Source organism: Leuciscus leuciscus (assembly GCF_965113295.1).
Source record: "Leuciscus leuciscus genome assembly, chromosome: 20".
Classification (NCBI taxonomy): domain Eukaryota; kingdom Metazoa; phylum Chordata; class Actinopteri; order Cypriniformes; family Leuciscidae; genus Leuciscus; species Leuciscus leuciscus.
The window spans coordinates 21,042,116-21,060,674 of NC_138744.1; the positions used below are offsets into that span (position 1 = coordinate 21,042,116).

At 35.4% G+C, this 18,559-nt stretch overlaps 1 protein-coding gene and 1 long non-coding RNA gene across 6 annotated transcripts in view; one reads left to right on the forward strand and one right to left on the reverse strand.

The window, feature by feature from the left end:
• The window catches only part of fhod3b (formin homology 2 domain containing 3b), a 177,347-nt gene that overhangs the window by 128,219 nt on the left and 30,569 nt on the right, over nucleotides 1–18,559 (reverse strand). The gene's annotated exons all lie outside the window — the stretch shown is intronic.
• Nucleotides 315–9,773, forward strand: LOC309483931. The gene is made up of 2 exons (XR_014200670.1): nucleotides 315–3,155; nucleotides 5,338–9,773. It is a non-coding gene; the product is annotated as an uncharacterized lncRNA (long non-coding RNA).

Below are 18,559 nucleotides of genomic sequence, written 5' to 3' on the forward strand. Positions count from 1 at the left end.
TACATTAGCCCTTTTGCTGTGTTGAAAATCCTTTACCTAGTTTGGTATTCTCGGTCATAAATGACCGGCCTACAAAAATATTGCTTATAAATCTAATTATCGTACTTTATAACCAAATATTGGATTCCATCTTTCTTTCAATTAGCACAGGTTTTGTATTTACTTTTGGAACTGACTGATCGTTGGCTACATTAATCTGAGTTTATGCACTTCATGAACTTTATGCAAAAGTTCACAGAAGCTTATTTACTTATAAAAAACTGCATATGATTATCAATCAGTTCCAAAAACAAATTGTAGACTGGTCATCAAAGAAGTTTTTTTATGAAAAAAAAAAACATAAAAAGTACAAAATATATAAATATATATTATGTATATAATAAGGCAGCATAGCATGTATCCTTTGTGGAGAAAGCTCAATGAAAAAAAAAGAAGAAAATATCAAAATCCAAGATGGCAGACGAACCAAAACAATGTTTAATTAAACATAATATTTAATTCAACACTAAAATGAATTATTAGTGTAATTAGAAAATGATTTAAGAGTTGAGTCTCCCATGCAGGGCGCTATTTGTTTGGTGGATGAAGTTGAAGTTCTATGACATTTAGAAGACAGCTGTTTGTGTGGACAAGGAAGTAGGAAGTGAAACAGCTTACAAGGTTTTAACTGAGAAAACAGAGGCTTAGACTGAGAAAGGAGTGCCGTATACTCTCTGCTTAATGATTTCTTCACAGTAAAGAGAGTTGGAACAGTTGTTGTGGTGGTCAACAGCCAGGACCGGAAGATAGTATCTGAGAGACTGCGATTCAGTTACTATCTTCAGCTGGTGAACTCAATGCCACAAGCATTACCCACAACAAGGCCAGTAAGTTCAGTTTGGGGAGTCAGTACAGAGAACTGACACTGTTGTTAGACAAGATTAGATATCTTCCTCCTTTTTAAGGAAGACTATTTTGTGAATTTGTGGGGAGGGGTTCTTATAGCCACCTTTTAACAGATAAGACAGAAGACATAGGCAATCATGGGTGAGAAAGGGAAATGGGACTGGAAGCAAACCTGCGTCTCCCACACGAGCACCTAAACCCGTGAAGTCTGGAGAATAAAATCTTAATGTGACAAATCATTTCTGACTGGCACTATACAGGCTGTACATATGTTTAGTATGTGTTTTTGGTTTGAGGTGAGGGGGTCATTACTGTCACCCTGCAGAATGAAAGCAACACACAGCACAAAGCAGAGCACACATAGGTTACTTTAACACAGACACAGCCCAGACCTGCTCTATGACCCACTCCTGGATTATACTGATTCAGATTGAATTTGAAGCCTGAAGGAAAGTATTTTTTATTTAAATGGGAGCTTGACCATTGTAACTGTTAAATATCTCTTTTTGTGTAGAATTTTGTGACAGAATTCCTATGAATAAACCATTTAAAGAATGATGAATTACATGTTATCATTATTTGCACTGCATAAATATAATTTTTTTTTTTTTTTTTCTAAATCCACTGACAGATATCATAGGGATGCAATATATATTTGTACCATATCAGTTATCATCTGATATATTATAATATTTTTTTAACTATCATACCGACCAACATTTAATATTTAATTGTGCATGCTCAATTAACTTATTTTTACATTTAGAATACATTTATTTGTATAATATATTCTAACACGCACTGAAAGTTAATACTTCACTAAATTACATGTGAAATTCAGCCAATCTCAAAATTAATATCCATTTTCATATTGTACAGTATGATGTAATGCCTAATTGCACTTGTAGCATTTAAAATATATTATTATATATATATATATATATATATATATATTTATTTATTTTTTGACAAAATAATGTAGACTTTTAATATCAGCCATTTATCGGTTATTGGCCATAACATAAAAACAATCATCGGTACTGGCAAGAATTTTAATATTGATGCATCCCCATTTATAAAAGCACCGTAAAAGCAGTCCATAAAACTTCTGAAGTCATATAATTGAATAAGGCACAAACATACATTTTATTGATAGCAAAGCTACATTTAGCATCACTTAAATAATCATTTAAATTTCAGTCTGTTCATCACACAAAACTATCATATGACTTTAGAAGAGTTGAGTGCAAAGGTTTTATGGACAAGAACTTGTGCACTTTGATAATCTTGTTTAGTGTTCCATGTGGAAAAAGAAAAGTATACAGATTTGGAACAACATAAATATTAAACATTTTCTCATTTTCATGTTTTGTGTGAACTATTCACTTAAGATGTCTTAATACAAACACATCACTAGGATTTCTCAAGGCTCAGTAAAATGGATGGAACATCTGTTCAGTGGCTGTGAAGCTTTTGATGTTTGACAATATATCTTTGCTGTAATGTCTACTGAGTGACAATGTTTGTGTGACTGGGCTGTAGTTGTTCTGCTTTGATACTCTAAAAGCCACAAATCCATAAATACATGATGCGGGTTGTCAGTATTCCAGAATTGTTGTTTAAAAAAGAACATCTTGTGGATATGCCTCTCGGTACCAAACTCTAGTGCGGAAAAGTTTAAAATGATGATACCACTGGCAATTTTGGTAAACAGTGATTCTGCGCTTTCTTACCATTGTTTACTTTTTTTAAACAAAGAATAAAGGCTATACTGAATAAAAAGCATATTATAACATTTTATGTCCTTAATCTATCCTGCCTTACCACAACCACAATATAAAACAACACAACAGATCCGCAGCCACAATGAAAAAACACATGCTACATTGGCTAACTGATGAGAAGTGGTTTGCCTCAGCCGTCTGTTTCATCTCCAACTCATGCTGACAGTTCAGTCATTATTCAATGTGCGCAAACATGCTCTTTTAAAACCTTTTCTGTCAAAGTCATACAAATGATGCCTTCTATTAGTTCACCCAAAAAGTAAATTCTGTCATCTGACTATGTCTCTTCTATGGACCTCAAAAGGATGAAAAGGACACAAAGAACAATACAAATATCATAAAAGTAGTCCATACAACTTGTGCGCTGTATTTCAGGTCTTCTGAAGCCATACGATTATGTTTTGTAAAAATGTACGTTGAAATTCACTGATAATCTTCATTCCTCATTTAAATAATTCCTGCCCAAGGATTAAACAAAAAAGGAGCGTGTATGGCGGCAAATCAATGCCAATAATAAACGAGCGCACAACTGATGCGGGCGCGCGCGGTAAATGACATACGCGAGAGGATAACAGATCTACACGCGAAGAAACGGGAACTCGCGAGCTCATTCAAACATTGCGCGCGCGCATGACATCATCTCTGAACGCAATACAAGCCCTCGCGTGCGCGCATGATCATTCCCCACGCGCTCGCGCTTGATCTGCTCTCGCCTGCTGCTTTTGCTCGCTCGAACACTTTTATTTTTGGCAGTCGAGGGGCGGGACTTACTGTTTTAATAACCTCAAATGTCATTGGTTACTTTTCCCCTTTTCCAGAAGTCAGTTGCGATTGGACGCCTGTCCAATGACTCGTAATTCACTTGACTTGAGACATGAGACATCACTTCATTTGTTTTATTTATTGTGTGTAATGTGATTTAATGCATTGTTAATATAGAATAGATTCTTACCAGATACTTTATTAACAGAAAGTCTTATTGCATTGTGTTGTTAAGAGATATTTAGGCTACAGACTATGACGCATTTCCATGGTTATTAGCATTGCAAATTGACCCAAATTTGTATACATTTTTACATTTTATATTTATAACACTGTGATTTGTGATATTGGCATTAAAATATCTAAAATAAATTGGAGAAAAATGGGAATGTAAAGTCATACAGGTGAAACTCGAAAAATTAGAATAAGTTCATGTGCAAAAGTTTATTTATTTCAGTAATTCAACTTACAAGGTGAAACTAATATATAGACTTGTTACATGCAAAGTGAGATATTTCAAGCCTTTATTTGTTATAATTTTGATGATTATGGCTTACAGTTTATGAAAACCTTTTCACAATATTCTAATTTTGAATTTGTTTCTATTTTTGAACTTTTGCACGATGTTCTAACTTTTCGAGTTTCACCTGTATTTGCTGTATATCACCACTACATTACCACTATACTCTCATTCACCACTATTTACGTTTACCCAACCAAAATTATATTGGTTCTGAGAACCTCAGAAATGTAAAACGTGTCCATTAAATAGTTGCAAATATAACAAGGGCTTTGGGTGAAAGATACATTACTTGTTTATCAATATTCAAGAGTTGTTGTGTAAGCTTTTGTTATCACCCTGTGTATTACTATTATGTCAATTTTGAGTGGTTTATTATATTTTCTATTAAATGTAAAAGGGATTCTGGCTTCTCAAGTTAAGATACAGTACACAGCATAAATGATTACACCCCTCTGAAACCCAAACAAATTCAGATTTTTTTCTTTATCTAGGGCTTTTTTTTTTTTTTTGAAGATATGTTATGTTCAGATGGGGTGTAATCATTTATACGGTGTACTGTACTTGCCTCATACTTTCTCTTATTAGGTTATTAGCTTACAAAAAGTTAGATGGTTAAGATCACTATATAATATTTTAATATCTAATTTGCTGGGTTTAATTTTGTTCCTCTATATTTTGTAGCAAATTCTGAAAAGGCATTTGTAAGCTAATTCATGCTGTGAACTGTATCTTAACTTTGAGAAGCCAGAACCCCTTTTGCATTTAATAGAAAACATAATTAACCACTTATATTACCTAAAAATTTATAAAAGATTTGGTCAATTTGCAATGCTAATAACCATGGAAATGCGTCAGTCTGTAGCCTAAATATCTCTTAACGACACAATGCAATAAGACTTTCTGTTAATAAAGTATCTGGTAAGAATCTATTCTATATTAACAATGCATTAAATCACATTACACACAATAAATAAAACAAATGAAGTGATGTCTCATGTCTCAAGTCAAGTGAATTACGAGTCATTGGACAGGCGTCCAATCGCAACTGACTTCTGGAAAAGGGGAAAAGTAACCAATGACATTTGAGGTTATTAAAACAGTAAGTCCCGCCCCTCGACTGCCAAAAATAAAAATGTTCGAGCGAGCAAAAGCAGCAGGCGAGAGCAGATCAAGCGCGAGCGCGTGGGGAATGATCATGCGCGCACGCGAGGGCTTGTATTGCGTGCAGAGATGATGTCATGCGCGCGCGCAGGGTTTGAATGAGCTCGCGAGTTCCCGTTTCTTCGCGTGTAGATCTGTTATCCTCTCGCGTATGTCATTTACCGCTCGCGCCCGCATCAGTTGTGCGCTCGTTTATTATTGGCATTGATTTGCCGCCATAAGCGTGGCCTGTTCGAGTTGCGTTGGTAGGGAGTTGAAACTCGCGGCGTGACATTTTCGAAACACGCTGAAAGCAGTTGACCAATCACAACACACCGGTCCAGCCGACCAATCAAAGCACATTGCGCTTTTTGAAACTAAACAGAGCATTTCAGGTAGACTAGGAAGAGAGGTGCTGCAATAATAATGTAAAATATGTGAAACATAATGTGTTGTTTGAACATTCAAGCATGAAAACCTGTTCTAGTAGACCCTGAAAATCAAAATCAAGAAAGGGCATTGAGGGTCATTATTGTCTTATTGAGGAAAGAATCATTCAGACAGGTTTTGTATTGTCTGCACAATATTAAAATTCACAGACATATATGTTGAGTGCGTCAACACAATGGCCAATCAGAAGTGTTTAAGAATCCTCTCAACAGCGCTCAAAATGATAGAGGGAAATGCTGGTATCGTCACATTTTTCAAATTTCAGTACTGACTTGGTACCGAAGTCGGAACTTTTGACAACCCTATTCATTGTAACTGCAATGTTTCAAGAAAGAAAGTAAATGATAAAGGTTTGGAACAAGATGAGGGTGAGTAAATGATGATAGGATATTCTTTTTTGAGTGAACTAATCCTTTAAAATGTAAACTAGTGACAACAAAAAGTAGTCTTCTCAATAAAATGGAAACAGGCTCTTTGCTTCTTCAAGTGCCGTGGTACAAAGTGAAGAGATGGACTCTCATGACACCTTTACTGCTCGTGGAGCCGAGCGGGGAATAATGAAGTGATTCCTGAACAATGACCCGGCAAATTAAATGTGTCTCTTATCCGTCATTCTCACAGGGCTGGGGCCTTTCTACACCCACCGTCCTTTACTTCTCACTAGTGACGGCTAACAAAGCTTTCTCAATTTTCTGCCACTTGGGCGACACCAAGTAAATGTTCAAAAGCAGGGGTGGGACAAGGAGGGGTCCTGCTTCACAGGCAAGGCCTTTATGTGGACCGAATGCTTGTAACACTCAAAAACAGAAGAGTAAGAGCAGATAGAGAGATTGTGTGTGTCAGCTTCAATAGGTTACTGATCTGCCATGAGAACACGATACAAGACACCTTTGTTTGGTCACAGAAGGGTGTGATGATTCACAGACTTGTATTCATGACATATAGAAAAAACTAAAATTCTTTTAAAAATCTTTAAAACGTGTCTTTTGTCCCATTTTCAAGAAAAATCTTGAATTGAATGCTCTAAATAAAATGTCATGAGGTGTAACCATCAAGTAGAAAGTAATACATTTTCCTTACATATGAGTGTACACAACTTAATCATTATTTTTAATAAAGTTTTAAACATATTATTCAAGGTTTCAATAAAATGATTTATTAATTCATAAATATTATTACGTTTTTGGAGGTCACACCACATGACATTTTACAACCCGATCTACCCTTGTCTTGTCATAAAAAAAACTTGTTATAAAAAGTTTAAAGTTTTATCTAATATACATTTCTAAATATTAGCATTGAAGCATTATGTTTTTCCCCTTAAAGACTATCCCAAACTACTTAAGGTTTTCTTTTCAAAAATGTCATTCTTTTAATGAGACCTTTTTCTTCACTATGACATCAGAACAGTTGTACCACCCTAACATTTGTGACTTTCTGTCAGTGTTATTTTATTATTGTTTATATAGTATTATAGTATTTATTAATATTTTTAATTAGCATTTTATATTTTAAGTTTTCATTTTGATTTTAACTTTTTAATAATTTTGTTATATGTGCTTTTGACATTTTTATTTTTAATATTTCTGCTTGGCTTTAATTAATTATTATTTAAGTTTTAGTTTTAGTTATTTTAGTACCGCCTTATTTCATTTTATTTTATTTTAATTTCAGCTTTCTTTCAATTACCAAAAACTATTTTTAGTTTTAGTTAATAATAACAACATTAATACAATTAATTTTAATTCAGAAATTTAAATATCCTCATCACAGAAGACATGTTTGCAAGTCAATGTACAGGATGTATGTAATGCATGTTTCATGTATTTTTGAATGTATATTAATAGATCAGTACAACAAAAAAAGTGTAATTTTATTGATTCTACGATTTGTCATAAAATAACCATACCAAAATAGTTTTTCTGTTTAGATTTAAACTGTAGCAAAGATATAAGAGTATTTGAGGTGACTGACGCACTTCTCTAAGTATAATCTCAAACCCTCAGTAGGGCCAATTACATCAAGCCTAAAAATGGCAACTTGCCCTTCAACACAACAAATTCTGATAAATGGAGACCTGTGTCAGATGTGTGATGGCTACAGTGTAACACATCGCCTAACACCACTGCCAGCTTTGTGTCAATTATTACGGGTCACGTCTTGATAGCAAGACCAGAACTGTAAAAAAAAAAAAACAATGTTGCTAAAACTGATTTTTCCCATTACTCAAATCCTCACTCTGTTTTTTGTATTTGAATGTATTTGAATACATTTATGGAAAGTGTTGGGTTCATTCTTAGTGTCATTAAAAGGCCTATTCATGGCAAGTAGGAATTTTCAAGATGAGTTTTTAAATGAAAGACTGAAATATGGCTAGCTTAGGTAACTTATTTCATATTCATATATTATGAGCTATTCAATAAGGTATTCAAGAGTTTTCAAACAATTATCAGACCAAACTTTTAATAATGTTATACTTGGTGTTGTTTGGTTGCATTAGAAATGGTGTAAACGGGTCTGTAGTGTTTGAGTGCCAGGCTTTTGAGGTAAATGAAGGCAATGCCTAGCAACTAAAGCACAGGAAAATGTTCCCATTGTATCTTTCTGCCAAGTCCCTTGGGCTGAGTATTTGTTTGGCTTGACAATGAAGCAACAGGAAATCAACAGATGAGGAAATCAAATCAAATAGCCTAAACAAACCTATTGTGCTGCCTAAGCCAGGTGTGGTTAACAGAGATCAACCTACAGTACCAACTTTGGACGTTCAAAACACATAAGGCACCCAAACAGTTAATTGATTAATTCGAAAATATTCAATCACATTTGGAGAGGTCATGTGTCCGGCTACCAACTGCACGTGTCCAACATATTTTGGCCAAAAGACAGTATTTTCATAGTCTCTCCAGCTGCTGCAGAGTCTCTAATGTACAGTAATTTCAACTTTATTAATGTAAAGGAAGATTTGACTTCCCGTAAGAGGCTTGAAACATCAGAGGGGGGATAAATTGCTGCAGAAAAATAAGTTGAAGTTAATTCAGCAGGGCTGAGGATCTTTGAACAACTTCTTGAGTAATCCAAGTTTTTTGGGGGATAATTGTGGAAAATTCTATATTTCAAATGTCAGGATAATTAAGTTAATACTGCAGCAGTGGGTGATTTTACCTTGGTGAACAGCCAACGACAAGATGCCTACACCTGTGAAAGCCCAGATAGGAATTGATGTAATTGCTGTTCATTTGTCATTCAATGGAACAGCAGAGGAATTTAAAAACAACAAACACATCTGCTGTGTCATCAAAAACAAAGTCTTTACTGCTATAAAGAGAGCCAATTGGGAAAAATACTAATAAAAGAAACGAAAATGTTGGTATAATTTGCGCACCCTCATGTAATTCCAGACATTTCATTTTATTCAGCAAGGAAGCATTACATCGATCAAAAGTGAGAGTGTTTATTCTGTTATAAATAATATCTTTTTCAAGTGACCTTTTCTAAACAGCAATTCATCCTGAATATTGATAATGATAAGAAATGTTTCTTGAGCAGAAAATCAGCATATTAGAATGATTTCTGAAGGATCATTTGACTGAAGACTGGAGTAATGATGCTGAAAATTCACCTTTGCCATCACAGGAATAAATACAATTAAAAAAAATATTAGAATAGAAACAGCTATTTTAAATTGTTAAAATATCTCACACTTGTACTGTTTTAATTAAAAATGTAAAATGGTGAGCTTAAAAAAAAAAAAAAATTATATATAATTTATATAATATCGTCTTTCAAAAATATTTTAAAAGATTTATTATATATGCAACGTTGCAGTTTTTATTTCTTTCCTTTTCAGATGAATAAAAAAAAAGATTAAAAAAAAGGTAATGGTAGAAAATGTTCTTCATTCTGTTGAATGAAGCCCTAATGACAAATTCATTATGGCATAATTCAGACACTGTGCGATTTCCATTATAAGGATCTAATTAGACTTTCATAAAGTGAAGACTGGGAAACTTTTGGCCTATTCCAGAGCCTGTAATACCCTGCTTCCTACTTGGGATTGGAAATTAGGCTTGAACTTCTAGCTCTATTTTCCTTGCCATTGTCTTTTTTTTAGGTCAGGGTTGGCCAAATAAGAATTACAATTAGTGTTAAGAAGGCTAAGAGGTCTAATGAGAGGATACCGGGTTTCAACTCCAAGAAACTGAGGGAGAGGGAGAGAAAGAAAAGAAAAACAGCGTGAGAGCTTGAGTGAGAGAATGGCGAGAAAGAAAACGTGAGATAGGATGGAGACCAGTGAGACAAACAGAATCAGGTTACTGCTGAACGCTCAGATAAAAATACCTCCACGGATGAACATGTAGACAGTTTTAATCTTTTCCTCTTTAAGCAGTGAGGGACGCAGAGGGGGTTACAATGGAAACCAGATGGTCTGGTGGAGATGCTGTGAATGTGTCTGGACAAATGTGTTTTTATGTGTGTGTGTGGATAGGCCATACACCATGTCATGTGTCTGTCATCATTTAACTGTTTGTAAGTCTCTGCTTCCCAGTCTGCGCTCTCTGAAAGGACATAATCCATCCATTGTTACACATGTTCAGACTAGAGGTCTGTGACCATCAACCCAACAGTCAAGTCTTTAAAGACATTCACTTTCAAGTAACTTACAGACAGTCAATGTAAGAGTAATAAAAACACACAAACACACACACAAACATGAATTGCATCAGCTATATAAATATAAAGGCAGCAATATATTTTCATGAATAAAGACCGATTTATTATTATTTATTGTTATGAATATGAGAAAAATAATAATGTGGAAACCATTTTGGAAACTATAGTACAAAAAACGATAGTCTTTTTTATCTTATCTGTCAATAACAATCTGTGATTTTCATTCCTTTTAATTTTCAGTGTCGACACGTATTTAAAAGGTATATTGAACCAATGACATTTTTCTGTAAATGTGAGCTTTTTAATATTTTATTATTAATAATTTATTATTTTATTGTATTTATTCATATTATTCATATTTTTATTTTATTATTTTAACCATTTTTTCTCAGAACTATCCCATATATTTGTGGACAGTATTGGGGTAATGCATTACAAGTAACATGCATTATGTAATCTATTACTTTTTTGATGTAACAAGTAAAGTAAGACATTCTAATATTTTAGTTACTTTTTTAAAAATAATGCATGTAACTTTTCAGTTTAATTAATTTGCTTAAACTTTTTTATTAATTTGCTTAAACTACTGCATTCAAATATTCTATATTCTACATAATGTAGTCACTTAGACATGCACACTCATGCATGTGTGAGAACAGACAAAAAGTACAAAAGTAACAGCACATTACTTTCAATAAAAAGAGTTTTACACTAGGTAACATAACCTGTAATGTTAAGAGATATTTGTATAGCATATATAGTAATAGGGGTTAGGAAATAAAAATGGTCAGAAACTCCGCCGGCAGAAGGGCTTCCAATCCGACATTCAGGTGGCTCTGTTTTTGCTGGACAGGTGGGTAAATTCAGTTTGTTTTTTCTAAATTTCATGACTGTTTCAAGGAAGCACGGAAGGGAGGGGACGGGATGAGGAGGAGGGAGGGTCGAGCTAGCCTCCGTTTTATTTGACAATACTTCGAACGTCAACAAGAAGTGACGTCACCCAACATCGCTTAGAGCACCTTTAAGCGGCAGATGACAAAACTGCAGAGTGCGCTTAGAAAACAGAATGATATCGTCCAGTAATTACAAACGCATTACATTACATTCCTTTTATGTAATGTAATTAGTTACATTTTTAGGGAATAAAACGATATTGTAATACATTACAGTAACTTTCCACAATACTGTTTGTGCCCCCCAGTTTGAAAACCTCATCAAAATGATCATTTTGTTTTGAGAATGGAATATTCCATTTTTTACTTCTCCTCACCCTAAACTAACATGGATTATTAAAAGCAAATAATGTTGAGTTTTGTGAAAAAGGTACATACTAAGCCTTTTACAGTTACAGAAAGTCTGCATGTTTTTGCTGAAAAGAATGACACTGACTGATTACTGAATTCACCCTGTACATTCTGTTTTTTCTCACACACATAAACGTATCCATCTCAGTGAAAAATATATTTTATCAACCCTAATCGCACATGCACTGCACCCAGATGTCTATTCGATGTGTTTACATCTGGAAGACGTCATTTTTAGAGTATTTTCTCATTTGCAATACATCTCTAAAAAGTTCCCTGTCAGATGCTAGAATGATATTCAGCAGATGTTCTCATGGTTCATCATTTAAAATCCGCTCTTTTGAAGATGTTTATCAGATAGCAGTTAGCAATAAACAATAAGTCTTGAATAATAGACATATGTGTACTTACTCTGAAATTACTTCAATTACTGAAACAGTTCATTCATGTTCCTGGTGAGAGTTCAAAGTTGGGTCAGAGTTGACTTCATCAGATGTAGGACTTGAGCTTTCTGGATATGAATACTTTTTGTGACATGAGAGAAAATAGTAGCCTGAGGCTGTCAGAACACAGTAATCCAGCTGAGGCAGAAAAGGCATCACCTTTATGAGGCTTCTTTATTCCCTCTTTACTTTAAGTGTCTTCCTTGTGCGTTTGACAATGCCAAGAATGCGAAACGACTACGATAGGGAAATTTTGCGAAAGATTGGACATGAATGTCTTTCATTATCTCTTCAGTGTTCACGCTGAACATCTGGCTGGTGGAAACATCACCACAGAATTTATATCTCTGATAATGTCTGCAGCAGACATCTGTCCACGGTGACTACTGTTTCCTGCTGATATGAAACTGCGGACAGTTATCTGCAATTTCATAGCTTTATATTTGAACGTCGTTTTGAGGAGGACATTCGGAAAGATGGAATAATGTTTTTCTCAATACAAGAAAAAACGTTCGAGGTCGAGGAGCTCGACTTGCTTGAGTGCTAAGACTAATAAGGCCTGAGTTCTGGAAAATGTACACTTGAAGACAGATTTTGCAGGTTCTTTCACTGTTTCAATCTAGCTCAAACAGAGACTCAAGGCTCAACACAACCACGCTTTTATGACAATCCTGGAATGAAAAATTGAAAATTAAAATAGCAAAGGAAAAGTACACAGACCAGCGCAGCGTAATTTAAAAGCAGTTACCGCAATGACTGGCCCAAGAGCGGCGAACTCAGTTTAGGACCTTAGATTGTCCCGCTTTTTCCTGCCCTAACATTGTTTACTTCTTGGAAAGGCACAAGGAATTATTGAAAATTTACAACTTGGAGAGTGTCTCCTCACACACAGTGTCTTTCAAAGCTTTTTCAAAACATCAAAAATGGGCCAAAAGCGACAAATTCATCAAGTAAAATGTAAAGGATCATAAATCATAGCTCAAAGCTAACTGCAAATCAAACAGGGTTTCCATAACAGCTCTCTGAACAGACAAAAATCGCCAAGAGCTTGGCAACTGTAGGTTAAGCTGCTACTCTGTGGCATGACTTCTGATGTCAATGGGTCATTTCTTGAAAATCAGCCTGTCCTACCTGACCTCAGTGAGTATATGCAGTCAAAACAGCAGAGAGCCCAGAGTGATGTCATATGGGTACATGCACAAATAATGGGCAGTTTAAGTGATCTCATCGGGTGCACTAACTGTAACTGTAAGCAAGACGTAAGCGCTGATAAAAATGTATTTCAATGTTTCATTATGAACAGAGGGAAGAATTCACTAAAAACTATCTGCAAGGTGGGTGGGGAGGAAGAACATGCCAGACATAAACATGGACAAAATGTAGACAGATAAACATCTCAGGGGCGTGAAGTCCATAGCTGTGAATGCTCTGCGTACTCATCCCAAGCCATTTGAGAGAATGAATTTGTGGACTCGCTAATTAATATTAACACTATAAATGACAATAAATTCCCTCGTCATTTGAGGTGTAACATAAAACGTACATAAAAAATTTTGGTAATACGTATGTAACTGTCCATTATTTATTTATTTGCCAAATCTATTTATTTATTTTCTTCAAATCTGTAGCAGTTACGGAGGGTTTCAGGTAAGTGGATCCACAATGGCTTTGGTGTTTATGTTGTAATGCATTGTCATTGTTGTTGCGCATTCTCATTGGTTTGCTGGCATATGGGGGATTTCATGCGCAAGGAAAGCTGTCGGCGAATTGCCCTAGCGCCATTTTTTTGCTGTTGCTGCCAGATCATCGTAAATCAGATCACTGAAAACCACCAAAAATATTTTATAAAAACTAACTAGACTGAGGGATCATTTACACAACGTTTACAACTAAAAATGGAAAACTTTGTATGTGTTTTGGCTGTTCATTTACCCGGTGTTTTCAGGGCCTGAAAACGCAACTTTTAAAAATGGGTTTCAAAGTGCAAGTTTTTGAAAATTATACGTTATGATTTCTGTGTAAATGATAAAAATGTGAATTTGTGAAACCGTTGAGGTTATGCGCATGCGTATTCATTCTATAGGCACGTATAGTGTTTCTTTATGTGACATCACCAACTACTAGCCTGACATGAATAATGCAACGTTTTAAGTCGTTTTTTTGTGGATCCGTGTGAATGGGAATCGTTTTGACAACGTTGTCGTACGCGAAAAACGCAAAGGAAAAACGTTTCCGCTTTTAGTACATCGTTGTCGTGTAAACGTACCCTAAATCAAATGAAAACAAGAAAAAATTCATAGTATTTCATTTTCTCCATAGGGAAATTTGTTTAAAGTTAGACATACTCAATTTGCATTATTTCAACTTTTTATAAAGAACACTTTTATTTATAATAGACCACTTATTTTTATATTTTATATGATATTATATAATATGAGTTTAATATACTTACTATATTACACTGTAAGCATAATCTATTTATGACATTATAAGTATTATGTATTTATTATATTTTATTTATAATACTTATATTTATTAAATTATACTTATTTTTAATTCTTAATAAAAAAAAAATACTTCCGGCATACATTTAAATCGACACCTGCCATGGTGTTTCTAATTTGTCATCTCTGGTTTAGATCTGTGTCTTTGAGAGTGTCTTGAGCACTCAGCATATCTGGTTAAATAAGTAACCATTCGCCACTGTAAAAGCTATTAAAAAAATGTATAGGAAAAAAACGTTGTTTGTACTGACTTGTGTAAATTATTTTTTGTTTTGCCTCATTTGCTAACTGTACGTTTTATTAATTGTGAAACGGAATAATATTTACATCCACGTCTCTAGATATTGACGTTGGGTATCCATATCGGATAAACAGTGAGCACACGTGTATCATACATATGCATTCTATGGCTAATGAAGAACTAATTAACCCTACCATATTCATACCTTATTCAAAACCCAGACCTAATTTAGTGATTTACTCTGGAAGCTCAAAAAACTAAGTAAACAACTCCAACCTTCATTAACTTTTATGTCTATAATTTGGGCACAACCGCAACGCGCCATTAAATATTACTCTTGGGTGGGGATTGGGGCGAGTTCGCTAGTGAAACTTTGCCACTCAAGTCACCTCACAATCAGGGCTGTTTAGGGTTCTGCTAGTTACAAATGCCCCCAGAACCCTGTGCGAGACCATTACTTAAGATTTATTTCACATGTTTGAAAATTCATTATGCCCTTATTTGTATGAGGGCTAATGGTAATAAACGGAGACCAGTTTTATTGGGACCACACATTGGCATCGTTAAGTTTAATCAGGAGTCTGGCCTTGTTTTCACATTATACAGCAAGACACATTGATTATAGCAAATCAGCGTCAAGATCTACACCGACCCTGCGAACCTTAATAAACCATTAGCTCATCCGGCTAAAAAAAAAAACTAAGAGCACCAGATCTCAGGCTTTCCATCAGCCCAACAAGTATCTCCTCCACAGCCAAATGTTTGTGATAGTAAATAACTATGATTAAGGCATCTGGATTATGCCCTGTCGGAAAGCCACGGTTTACTCGCAGGCAGCGCGGGGGTTTCTGGGCTCTGAAAATTAGCCATCTGATGGTGATTGGTGCTTTTCAAAACTACTGCAGCAACCATGAGCTATGTTGTGTACATTACCACACCGCTAAATCTCACTGCCACTGACCGCTGAGGTTCTCCGCAAACGCGCTAAATGACAGGCATTACGTATAAGGACCTAAAAGACTCATCATTCATGTTTATGAATAAACAGATTATTTATAAGCAGCTTCCTCTGATGTTTAACTCTTGGACCTTAAAGCCACCGCATTCAGGAAGTCCTGTTTAAATTTGGATGATCATATGGTTGCAATTTGAAGAAAAGGTAGACAAACCGTTCTCATCGGTTGCAAAGAGAGAAAAAGAAACTGCTCACAAAACACTAAGCAACTTTTCGGTGCAGTATTTCAGCAATAACCACCAACAGTCTAGTTTAGATGCTAAATGTGCTAAATAACATTGTGTTGCATTTAAAATAAGTAATTGTCACTTGTTACAGTACAAACATACCTCTTATCTATGTAAATTAGGCTCATAGGTTTACTTGTATATCGTCGCTGTCGAGTAGAAACCTTGCAGCTCCATATTTCGTCTTTTCCCCCCATAAATCATTTCTATTGGTCACATTTTACGTCTGTCTGTGGGTTTTGCAAATATTTAAACAATGAAAAGTATTAAAAAGAGCTTGTGACTAAACCGCGTAAACTCCTCAAACTGTCAGTCAAACCTCATAACTCCATCCACCTCTATTGTGAATGACGTGTATATACACACACACACATTTTCAAAATTGTATAATATTGATATTTAATCAATTTATTAAATCATATAAATGTAAAGTGTTGATCTCACACACACTTTCAACTGAAAAACTAAAATTTCCAGATAGATAATATTTTAACATTTTGATGAAAATGTAAAAGCCCAAAACTTAACTTTGGAAACAATTAATTTTGTTGTCTTAATAATATCACATTTTTCTCACACAGTATTAGGCTACTTTTGTAATATATACTAATATATATACTACTAATATATATACTAATGGTATATATACTCATTTTATATAGCCTATATAAGATTTAAGATTTGGGAGTCCTAGGCACCAAAAAAGTTTGAAAACCCATGTTCTAGAAGCCATTAGACTCATGCTTACACAGTTGACACATGTAACTTCCCATAATAATAGTGATGGACAGTCAAAACATGGAGGTCATAGAAACCATACTGGGCACAGCAGTAGCCAACCACTCGTGTAATTTAATGAAGTGGTCAGCATGGACATGGAAAATATAAATCAGGCTTAAATGCACAAGTGCAACAGCTTTCACTAATGATCCCAGACAAGTGCAGGAAAATAGTTCTCATGGCGTTGTGTCATCAGGTCTGTTGACAGCTCACTCTGGTGAGTTGATTTATAGCAGGGCAGTGTGTTCAGTCCTGCTATGAATAGCAGCAGCACAGTGGTTTTGAATTCATTCCTTTCATCAAGCTAGAGATAAAGGGCCAGCACAGCCAGATGTCATTGAAGATGCTGCAGATGGCTAATGTTTATGGTAAATGCATCTCTCTATACATGAAGTTACTTTAACAAATAAATGTTGGACGGCGACACTATAGCCATCTAGGATAATAACTGTTTTAGATTAGCTTTTCATTAAGACTGAGCTAAAAATTCTGTGCAGGGGGTTGAAAGGCCCAGTTTCCAAAATATTGGTGGAAAATTGGGATCAGGATAATTGGATCAACATACAAATTATTTGACATGAATTATGATAGTTCACAGACTTTGGTCATTATTATTGCCTCTGCTCAAATTATGCATGATAGACCATGAACTCCAGTCGATTTTAACTCCAAGCCTGCAGTTAAATATAGATATCTAAAAATAATAATAAATGAAATGAAAAAAGTGCATAAGAATAAACTAAAAATAAAATGAAAATGACAATATAAATAAAAAACGTAATTCAAATTAAATACTATTAAAACACGTGAAAAATACTAACACTGACATAAAAAAATTAAAAAAATTAATGATAAAACTTGAGCAGTGCTGCTCAAAGTCAACTCTAAAAGCTGCCTAAATCATGAATGGTTTTTCCCCTCTCTTTCATCAACACATAAACCGAGAGATGCTTTTTAAGCCTAAAGACAAGCAGCTGTCATCTTGGGTCATCCGCTTAGAGAGCGAGAGAGAGTCTCGCCCGACTCTTACCTCCCACACACAGGTCCCACCTTTGACCCAGATAGGCCTTCAATCACACAAGCACACAGCTGGTCAGAAAAGCGATCCCATCATCGCTAGGAGGAATGCAGCGTGGTCTAGGACAGGTCCCGGGACAGAGGATAGAATGGCAGGAAAACATTCAACAAGCTGTAGAGGCAAGGCAACATCTGCAGAGCATAGTGGTTCTCTTATCAAGCTGCACTTTCCATACGGGTTTAAATCGTAGATACGGAACATTGACTCCACAAAGACAAAGTATGTTATCAAGACATAAATCAATGGCGTGTTTTTGAAGCCACCGTTCAGAGCTGTTGATAGGTGAAGCTTCTCGGAAGGGTTTGCTACAAGAGGCACTTGTGCTAAGCTGCTGCCCTCTTTCACGGTTCGCAAATTGCGAGAAAGGCTTCCAACGAAAGGGGAAAACTACTCAAGGGCAGGTGTCTGAGCAGGTCTGGTTCGTAAAATCTCTCTCAACAGATTCTCAGACCTTGCCAGGAGTTTCAGCAACTTTATTTTTGGACCCAAATACCCCTAGCAGAACAGCTTTGGAGTTTCCAAATGCTTCTGCAATGCGTCAGGCATGCAGCATCAGTAAATAGCATCAACGCTTGAGTTGACTGCGAGAGATAACTGCACTTCTTTCTTAGGGCAGTTTTTGTCCCTGGTACCCTTAAATAACACTTTTTGCGAAACGTACAAATTAAAATCTGACAGTTCTGAGCTTAATGGCTTTTGCAGGCTGACGGTTAAATTTTCCTCTGCAGTCTGGAGAGGGAAAACTGCACGAG